The sequence below is a fragment of the Bos indicus x Bos taurus genome, chromosome 21, assembly GCF_003369695.1.
Source record: "Bos indicus x Bos taurus breed Angus x Brahman F1 hybrid chromosome 21, Bos_hybrid_MaternalHap_v2.0, whole genome shotgun sequence".
NCBI lineage: Eukaryota > Metazoa > Chordata > Mammalia > Artiodactyla > Bovidae > Bos > Bos indicus x Bos taurus.
The window spans coordinates 49853278-49860574 of record NC_040096.1 but is presented as its reverse complement, the minus strand read 5'-3'; the positions used below and the strand labels follow the sequence as shown (position 1 = coordinate 49860574).

Genomic DNA, 7297 nt, shown 5'->3' with positions numbered 1-7297 from the left:
TAAACTTTACATAATTGTATTAGTTTTGCCAAATATCAAAATGAATCCGCCACAGGTATACATGTGTTCTCCATCCTGAACCCTCCTCCCTCCTCCTTCCCCATACCATCCCTCTGGGTCGTCCCAGTGCACTAGCCCCAAGCATCCAGTATCGTACATCGAACCTGGACTGGCATCTTGTTTCATACATGATATTTTACATGTTTCAATGCCATTCTCCCAAATCTTCCCACCCTCTCCCTCTCCCATAGAGTCCATAAGACTGTTCTATACATCAGTGTCTCTTTTGCTGTCTCGTACACAGGGTTATTGTTACCATCTTTCTAAATTCCATATATATGTGTTATTATTCAAAAAGCATAGAGCTTAGGCTGTTAAGGATATAGCAGTGATAAAAGCTTTCCTAGTCATTTCTAAAAAGCAACACTTCATAGTTTTTTCTCTCCAGTGGTTCTCTAACATACTTGTAGAAGGAAGGCAATGGAAAACCAAGAATAAAAATAGCTGAGCTCTCCACAATTGGGCTTCCTGCCTACTTGCCATGTTCAAAGAAAAGAGGAGACACCATCTTGCAACAGAGGCTTCATAGACACCTGGGCTTCTCCAGTGACATCAGGCATTCGATGCCCCATGTCTCTTGGTTCTTCTTGTTGCCAATGTCAACCTGGCGATGGTGGTGAAATGAGAGCAATTAACCTGTAAATGAAAGAGGGCTTCCTTTAACAGTTGAAGAATACTGTCTGGCACAGTTTCAAAGACTTGTAGTGTTTTTAATGTGGGAATTTCTCCAAATTCAAGTAAAGTTTCGGGTATTATGTTAAAGCACCAACTGAGTGATAGGTGTTAGAGGTAGTTGAGTTGTTAAAATTCTGGAAAGCAGTCGTTTTCAGCATGACACTATCGCTTAAGTCTAGGTGGACAAGACTGGGACATCTTCCAACTAAGGCAGAGACATCTGATCTCTGCAGATTCTTTCGATATTCACTGAGATTTAGCTGGGTGATGGTCTCCGACACGGTGCAACAGCTGCCTGTATGTGCTTTTCGGTGAAGTCATAGCACCAAGAGAGGTTCAGCTCATCCAATCTGGAAGAGCTGCTCAGCAAAGTCTTCAGGACAGATTCAGAGAATCCAGAACACCCAGAAAGGTTTAGTCGCAGTAAATCTGCGTTTTGAGCAAGATTGTCGACAATGGGATCCGAAAGCCAGAGGCCTTCCAGGCTGAGATTCAGCAACTTGGAACAGTGAGACAGAAGACCATGCAGGTAGAGACATTGATCACGGAGTTCGACAGGTCCAGGTGCTGTAGACGAAAAGGGCCGAAATGTTCATCTAACGGTTGGTCCATAAATGATCGTGGACAGCGGAAGGCAAACACCCCTCGGGACAGAAGCCGACCAACCACGTCTGGGTGGAGGTTTCTTCCCGCGAGGTCTCCAATCTGCCAGAGAGACTCGTCAAACCTGGAGTGTCTTTATCTCCAGAACCCCTGTGAATGGAAGGGCAGGGACTCCCGTGTTCTCACAGTAAGAGTCACTAGATGATACCATCTCTTACAAACACTGGAGACTTTCAGGAGTTCAGGGAGGCACAGACAGGAAAAGATTCCTAAGAGCAGCAGGTCTGGAAGGGAGTCCCAAGAAACACACAGTCCAGGGCCACTGTCTTCAGATCGCTATGGAAAGCAGGTGTGGCTCCTTCCAGCCTAATCCTGCAGAGCTCCTGGATAGGAATCTCTGTGGCAGAAATAGGAGATTCACAAGGTTTCAAGCACTTTATACAAGAAGAAACACCACCAACTTGGACTGAAAAGGACAAAGAGAGTAGAAAATGAAAGAAGGGTGTAGCTGTGTACCCTCTCATGCTCCAAATATTAATGGCAGGAAACAGGCTAATAAAGCTACCCAGCTGCAAAAACTTGATATTTTTCATGAAAAAAACAGGACTCAGATGGGAGATGCTCAAGCCTAGACAGTTGAATGATGAAACATATAGCATTATCCCCAGCTCTTGAAATCTAACGGAGTTTGCCAGGCTGAGTTTCAAAAGTTTGGGGGACTGGTGAGTACTTTTTTCCTTCCATTTTATCCATTTATGAACCACATATATGAAAATATTAACCTATTCCTATCTCACCGTGTATTATGGGAGCAGATAATTTGTTCTTTAGTTTCACAAGCCCATAGATGGAGAGAAACTATACCAGGAAGAGATTATCAGAGAGTCTCAAATATATCTAATTTATATAATACAGATGATGATATATAGAATTTTTACTTTATGAGATACAGATAAGACGTTGGCCTTTAAGTTGATGCTGTAATGCATTAAGACTTTTGAGGATATTGGGATGTGTTGTATATATTTTTTATATGGGAAGAATGTGAATCTTTTGGAGCCAGAAGGTAGACCATAGTAGGTAGAATAATATTCCCCCAAGATATCCATGTTCTAATGCCTGGAGCTTGTGAATATGTTAATTTATATACCAATAGAGACTACAGATGTGATTAAGAATATGGAATCTGAGATGGAGAAATTATACTGTAAAAAATATATATATATATAAATATATATAAAGGAAGGTTATAGTCCATGGGGTCGCAAAGAGTTAGACATGACTGAGCAACTACCCTATACTGGGACCTATGAGAAGCAAACTGTCCTTCCTACATATATATACATATATATATTTAACAGTATAATTTCTCCAGGAAAATTATTTCCTGGCTGTGGTCAAAGAAAGATGTGATGATGGAAGAGGACTCAGACAGATGACAAGGACTTGGACTGCCATTACTGGCTTCGAAGATGAATGAAGGGGAACATTAGCTGTAAGTAGTCTGTGGCCTGTAGAAGCTGAAAATGACCCTTAGTTTATAGCCAGTGAGAAAAAGGGACCGCAGTCCTGAAACCACAAGGGACTAAGTTCCCCCAACAACTCAAATAAGCAAGTAAATATATCATGCCGCAGAGAAGACAGAAAGGAGAGTAGCCCTGTTGATGTCTTTATTTTAGTACAGTGATACCTGGATTAGATTTGTAATCTATAGAATTGTAACATAAAATCTTGTGCAGATTAAGCCATTAAATTTTTCATAATTTGTTATGGCAATAACAGAAAGCCAATACAGATGTTACTGAAAACTGTGAGCTTACTATTTATAAAGTAGCATGAAATTCAGTGCAACGGTAACACAAAGTAGGTAGTTAGGAATGGCAAGTGAGGTGATGAAGCTATCAAGAAGGATGGGACCAGATTATGCAAAAAGCTTTTCATCTAATGGGATTCTTCGTTACATTAAGTGGAGACCAACCATTGATATATTAGGTAAAAAAAAAGAAACATTTAGGAAAATGACCAGAAAGCAAAGCAACTCTAGAAGGCCAAAAGCAAAACTTACCCAGAACAATGCTTCCGCCACTACTTGGCACACTGAGTCCACAAATGAGTGGATTTTAGCCATCACTTTGATTTTGCCTCTTCCTAGTGGCTCAGACAGTAAAGCGTCTGTCTGCAATGCAGGAGACCGGGGTTCGATCCCTGGGTTGGGAAGATCCCCTGGAGAAGGAAATGGCAGCCCACACCAGTATTCTTGCCTGGAAAATCCCATGGACTGCAGAGCCTGGTAGGCTACCATCCATGGGGTTGCAAAGAGTCAGACATGACTAAGTGACTTCACTTCACTTCACTTGATTTTGCCTCAGTTGCTGCAAATTCTGTTCTGGACACAGATGTTCCGAAAATCAAGCCCAGATTAAGTGCACACACTCCACACTCTTTCTACCAGAAAGTTGATGGAAAAATCATAGGTCCCTCTGACTGCTACAATGAAAAACAGGAAACTTGCTACTGCAAAATTATACTCAAGGGAGAATTGGAAAATAGGAAGGGGAAATTATCACTGAAAATGACAAATTTATCAACTTTTGAATGTGTAGCAAGACTATTAGTAGATGTAAGCATAAAAGACCAAGGCTAATCTACCAGACCTATGAAGTAATTTAGGAATGTATAGTAACAGTAAATCACATACAATTGCCACTATGTTCTGATTAATAAAAGAAACCACAGAGAGAAAAGGGATGCATAATAAAAAAAAAAAAAAAACTATCAATCAATCCTGAAGACAAAGAAATTATTTTCTGCCTGGTGAAACTTGTAAATTCTTATAATCAGGTAGTCTACAAGTTTTCAGAGTGAATGAGGAAGGTGAATATGTGGTTGAACATGAGCAATGACTCGGAAAAAGAATTCAAGAGTATGAGAAATGTGCCTCTCCATGGATGCTAAAGTAAACATCACTAAGCAGGTTGATGGTTTGGAAATCCAGATACAAAGAAACTTTGATATCATCCTGTGCTGGGAAAGCAAGGTTCCTTTAGCTAGTAACATCGAAAAGCTATCATTTACTGGGCATGTACTGCATTCAGGCGCTCTACTAATTGTTGGCATAATACCCTCACAGAATCTTTATAAATAGAGATTCTGTTTTATAAACAGAGATTTTTTTATAAACAGAAATCCTGAATTACAGAAAGATTTGGGAATTTGAGTTCATAAAAATATTACAGGTTATGTCAAGACCTAAATTGAGTCTACTATGACTCAAAATTCTGTATTTTTTCTATATAGTTTCCATACTAAATTTATTAATTAGGTCTTTTCAGTGCAACTATATGATAAGATTTATGCCAATCAGTGTTTCACTTCAAATATTACTCAAAACTTGGCTGTAAAATGGATATATGCCAATAACTAACATGAACCATGATAAACAGTGTTAGACTTAATGTTGACATATGTGTAACACGTGCTATTCTAAAGAATTTCTTCATTGAAAATTTTTGATACTGATCCTTTCCTAAGAACTGCATGTCTACAGCTCTACTCATAGGGATTACTGCCAACACCTTGATTTTAGCTCATGGTGATTTTAGACGTATGCTGAATTTCTAACCTACAGAATTGTAAAATAATATATTTGTGCTCCTTAAGCCATTATATTTGTGATTACAGCAGCAAAAGAACACTAATACAAAACCATCCTAAATAAAATCCCACACCCAGATGACTTTACTGGTGAATTCTCTCAAAAGTTTAGAGAGGAACTAATCCTACTTAAAGTTTTCTAAAAACTAGAAGTAACACTTACTTATTCAGTAGTTAGTATTATACTGATACCCAAACTAGACAAAGATGTCACAAGGAAGCTACAGACCAAAAGTTCAACTAAATACTAATAACAAACCAAATCCAGCAAAAAGATTATTCACCATGACCAAGCAGAACTTTTTGCTGGAATACAAGACTGGATAGAAAAGAAAACGACTTCCTCACCTGATACTTGCTATCTTGAAAAACCCACAACTATCACTGTATTTAATGGTAAAAGATTGAATAATTTCCCTTTAAAGTTAGGAACAAGATACCCACTCTCACCTGGATGTTCTAGCCATAGGAATTAGGCAAAAAAGAAATAAAAGGCATTCAAATTGGAAAGGAAGAAGAAAACCTATTCATAGATGATGTGCTCTTGCACACAGAAAATCTTGAATAATATAGAAAAAATAATCCTAGAACTAATTAATAAATTTAGCAAAGGTGTAGGATATGAGATCTATATACACTTAATTTCTATGCTGTAGCAGTAGACCAATCAAAATGCAATTAAGAAAGCAATTCCATTCACGGTAGCAGCAAACATAACAAAATACTTAGGATTAAATTTAAAGAAGTATAAGATGTATACTTTTAAAGAAGTATTAAAATCTACAAATCATTGTTGAACATAATTTTAAAGAACTAAATAAATGGAAGACCATCCAATATTCAGATGACTTGAAAGACTTAATGTTAAGATGGAAATACATTTTGTATTTTATACAGTTTTATAAATAAAGTTGAAGAGAGAATAAATGGATATTTTTGAAAGGTAGAAAACTACCTTTCAAAATTGACTCCAGTAGAGACAAAAGGCTTAGACTGAATAAAGACAATAGAATAGATAGTAAGAGATTAAAGAGTTCTCCCAGCATCAGGCCCATATGATTTTATAACAATTATCATTAAGAAATGCTTACATATAAAATAAAATTTAAATTAGTCTAGATCATAGAAAACTGAGGAAAATATTCAAACTTACTTTTATGAAATGTATGTAACACAGTTCTCAAAACCTGATAAAGAAAACTATAGAGGTGTTCACTTAAAGTATTACACACACACATACACACACGCACACACACACCTCTTAACTCAAAATCTAGCATCTTAATAAAAAAGTCAGGAAAAAATGAAAAGCTACCCAATTTCTCCATTGATGTTTAACACTATGTTGAACGTACCCACAAGTGCAATTAGACAAAAGAAAGGAAGATAGATACTATGATTGCAAAGGAGAAGGTAAAATAATTTATTGCAACAATCGGTCAGTTCGAACTTACAAATGTGTACTTTCATTTTGCCACAATTAGGTAGAGAATTTTATAAATGGCAAGTTATATATCAGCACACAAGACTCAAAAAGCTTCATACATACAAAAAGATATAATAGGCTTCATTTACAATGGTGAAATCAATGAGTAAGTTGGCACTCCATTTTCCAAGATAGGAATACAATGTCACAAAGAATCTCTGTCCCTCAAAAAGATATGTTAAAGTCCTACCACCTGGAACCTGTGAATGAATGTAGCCTTATATAGAATTAAACTCTAATCAAGTTAGTCATTAGGATGGGTCTTAATCCAATATGACTGGTTTTCTTCTAAGAAGAGAAAACAGAGACATAAGGAAAGGAAAAAGCCATGTGATGACAAAGGGAGAAACTGGAGTGATGATTCTATAAACCAGGGTCACCAAGGATAGCTGGCAAACACCAGAAACTGAAGGTTCTTCCCCTAGAGGCTTTTAAAGGGGGGCTGGACCTACCTACACTTTGAGTTTGGATTTCTAGCTTCTAGGACTATGACACAAAATTGTGTGTTATTTAAAGTCATTCAGTTTACGGTACTTTGTTGTGGTAACACTTGATAATAAAGATAACTATCTTTCGTAAGTTAATATATATTAAGTTTAACATGAGCCCAAGTTTCTTTGAAAGAACAGACAAGTTAGGATAACCAGAAAAATTTTGGAAAACAAGAACAGTATTAACAGAGTAGCCTCATTAATCATTAAATGGAATACAAAGTCTCTATAAATAAAACAGCGTGTTATGTGTTAGTTGCTCAGTCACGTCTGACTCTTTGCAATTCCATGGGCTATAGCCCACGACGCCCCTCCGTCCATGGAATTC

At 37.3% G+C, this 7297-nt stretch overlaps 1 pseudogene; it reads right to left on the bottom strand.

The window, feature by feature from the left end:
- Nucleotides 1-583: 583 nt before the first annotated feature.
- On the bottom strand, nt 584-1347 carry LOC113879413 (annotated as a pseudogene).
- Nucleotides 1348-7297: the final 5950 nt, after the last annotated feature.